General features: G+C 65.9%; 1 long non-coding RNA gene across 1 annotated transcript; it reads right to left on the bottom strand.

The window, feature by feature from the left end:
* Positions 1-2223: 2223 nt before the first annotated feature.
* Positions 2224-3278, bottom strand: LOC102754917. Its single transcript, XR_435816.1, has 2 exons — positions 3167-3278; positions 2224-2273 (listed from the first exon to the last, which is right to left on the bottom strand). It is a non-coding gene; the product is annotated as an uncharacterized LOC102754917 (long non-coding RNA).
* Positions 3279-3381: the final 103 nt, after the last annotated feature.

Here is a 3381-nt window from a genome sequence, read left to right as displayed (position 1 = left end):
GGACAATTCCTGGCAGCCAGCACCGCTGGCGCCCGGCGACAGCGGGTGAGGTCAGGCTAGGTTTGTCGGGGTCCCCCCCCAACACACACACACACACACACACAAACAGACACACACACACTGTTCCAAATCTGACTCAGCCAGGCCCAGGCGCCGGGACTGTCCATCAGACACCATTCAGGGTGGGGCCACACCACCGACGCCCCCAACCCAGCCGGACCCCGGGGACCGCACCACATGATTCTCCCCGGCGGTTTGACAAATAAGGAATCCACGGCTGAGCACCGGCGTAGGCAGGGTGGCCCAGCGGGAGGGGCCGGACCAGGACCCACAGGCCCCTGCACCCCTGGACTCCTGCCCAGACCCCCGCCTGACGCTTCACGGAGGCGCCACGGGGCGCTCCCTGCGCACCAGGCACCGGCAGACGCTCCGCATGCTACCGCTCCCCCTCCTGTGCTCAGGTCCCGTTACCGCTGTCCCTTCCCCTGGGATCGCTGAGGCTCACAGCAGTTCAGCCACCTGCCCAAGGTCACCAGGTTGCAAGCGAAAGATCTGGGGTTTGAGCTCACTCCAGAGTCCTCCACGTGCCCCCTGGGATTACGCTGTCCCCGGCCCAGCCCCACCGAGGCCAGCTCAGGGACATGTCCACATCACTGCTTTGCCTTCAACGGGAAGGAGCCAGGCGCAGCCGGCCAGGGACCCACCATCGCCCTCACCAGGGGCAGGACAGAGGGCACGGGGCAGACCCAGTGTCTGACCGCCCCTCCGCCTGCCTGTGTCCCCAGCCGTCTCCAGCCTGGAAGACCCGGGGGTCCCTGCTGGCCGACCAGGGGTTCAGAACTTCCCATGGGTCTCAGACCTTTGGGGAATTGGTGGAAACTGTGGGCTCCCCACTTCAGATAAAAGTTCACACACTCATTTGCCCACAGTTCCTGCTCCATGGCACCCTGAGTCCACCCCGGGGTCCAGCCATAGCCCAGGGCCCCCCCACCCCACCCCCCGCACTGTGGGCCAGCTCTGGGCGCCCTGGCTGACAGCGGCGGGGTTTGTAGCAAGCACAGCTTCCTGCTGCAGCCTCCCAGGGAAGCAGGGGTGCGGCGGGGGGCAGAACTTTGCTGTGAAAGTCAAGCTCCCCCCTCCAGGAGCACAGACCCCCCCGGGCATCAGGCCAGGAGGCAGGGGATCCAGCCCCACAGCTGCCTGCAGCCTGGGGCGGGGGGGCAGAGCTCCCTGCGACCGGTGGCCTTGACTCTGCAACCGGACCTGTGGTGGGTAAATATAGCGCTGCCACTCACCAGCAGAGGGGCCCTCGCCATCCGACATGGTGCAGGAGACGCTGGGGCAGCCAGCCGCCGGCCCGCAGGGACGCTCGCTGGGAGCCCTCCCGGCTGTCACCCACCTGGTGGGGCTTGGGGCGGCCGGCCCTGCTCACGCCCAGTGTCCAGGCAGCGTCCCGCCCCCGCCAGCCAGGCCACCCCCCCATGCTGGGCTGGGCAGATAAGAGCGAGTTCCAGGGGCCCGTGCGATTGGTGGATAAATCTGGGCACTGCCCTCCCTGCCCGGGCCTCTCTCAGCGCCTCCGAATGGTGCCTGAGGAACCACGGCACCCTTGGGTGCCTGGTCAGCCCCCTAAAACCTCAGCCCCAGCCCTGGGGACCCCGGAATGCCTGTACGCCCCCTCCCTGGGATGGTTCCACGTGGTCAGCGAGGGGGCGTTGATGGGCCTTGGAGAGAACGAGTGATACCACCCACTGAGTGTGTGCCCACGCAGGGTTAAGGGGGTGTGGCTGGAGGAGGGAGCAGATCCTGATGCCTAAGGGTCCCTGAGCCTCAGAAAAGTGGGGGGTGGAGTGGCACTCCCCAACACCCAGCAGCAATGCCGCCAGCACCAGAGCCCTGCTGAGAGCCCTGGGGAGAGATGCAGGCGGGGGGCCAGGCCACGGTGTTCCCCAAGGAACCCCCTTCTGGGACAGGGCGGGGGAGAGTGCAGTCACCCCCTGCTGTCAGACAAACAACTCCAAAGTTTGATCCCTAGGAGGTGCTGCCAGACCTCCCGGCCTTTGTCTGTGCTGTCCCCTTGTCAGGAATTCCCTGTCCTCTCCCCCATCCCTCCCTCTGGGAAGCCTTGAGTGACTGCCCCTGTGCTCCTCTCACTCTTACCTCACCGTCGTCAGAGCTGGTCCTGGCTGTGTCCCCTCTGGGCTGGCTCTTGGTGGTCTATATGGTAGTGAGCTCACTGTCCCTGGAGGTATGCAAGCAGCGCCGGACAGCCACTAAGGGAGGACACAGTGGAGAGAGTTCAAGCATCAGGTGGGGTCAGGTTAAATGGCGTTGGGGTCCCCCAGGGCCTTCTGCCATTTTGGCCCCAAAAGTCCCGCCTGCATCCTGGGACCTCAGTTCCAGGCTCTTGGTCAGCCTGGGTCCCTCCCAGCTGACATTTTAAGTGAGAAAATAAAAGACAAAGCCAGAGGAAGATGGTCTCTGGAGCCCTAGAACCCCACCCGCTCCCCCACCCCCACCCCGAAACCACCCGCCTCCCCTCAGGGCCAGGCCTGCTTCTGGGACCCCTCTTGGGGGCGGAAGAGGGGGAACCCTGCCGCTCTGTCTTGGGTGGGTGTGAGGGGACGAAGCGGAGAAAGGGAGCACCTGGGCCTCCTCGCCTGCAGCGTGGGGAGCAGCCTCACCTGCGTGCGGCTTCAGGTTTAGAGGGTTAGCGAGAGGACGCTGCTGCCCTGCCGGGCCTCTGTGGGGGGGCCAGGGAGGCGCACCCAGGGGCCCAGCAGCCCGGCCCTTGCTCCTTCCCTGAGGCTGTAGCGGGTTCAGGGAGGGCGGTCAGACCTGCCTTGCTGGTGGCCTGCGGGCAGGCGGTGGCCTCTGTGTCTGTTTCCACACCGTAGAGCAGGTGTGAGCATCTCCCGTGCACCCGGCCGTGGGCCAGGCTCGGGCAGGAGGAGCTCACGCTGCTGCCACAGGCACGTGCGCTCCCACAGGGGCCTGTGGTCAGTCTTGGGGTGTCTCCTGCAGCCCCTGCCCTGGGCTCCGTAAGTGGAGGGGCTGCGGGACCAGACCCAGAAGCGTGTGGTGTCAAACGGACCTGGGTCGAACACCATCTCCACCAGCCGCCACGGTGACTGGGGCGAGCCTGGCCCTAGCCTCAGTTTCTCACCTGGAAACGGGGGGTGACACCTTCGGACGCTGTGGTGAGGATGAGCACAGGGCCCAGATGCCTTGGAGGCATTCCATCTCCCATCTCCTAGGTCTGTCTGTCCGTCCTGAGTCCCGCCCACACAGACCCCGTGTCCACCCGGCTGGAGCCAGCTTCCTGCGCGCAGGCCACGCCCTCTTCCTGTCTCTGGCCCCGAGTCCCTTCCTGTTTTCTTT

Source organism: Myotis davidii, unplaced genomic scaffold (assembly GCF_000327345.1).
Source record: "Myotis davidii unplaced genomic scaffold, ASM32734v1 scaffold60, whole genome shotgun sequence".
NCBI lineage: Eukaryota > Metazoa > Chordata > Mammalia > Chiroptera > Vespertilionidae > Myotis > Myotis davidii.
The sequence above is the reverse complement of the archived record's forward strand: the minus strand, read 5'-3'. Positions and strand labels throughout refer to the sequence as shown.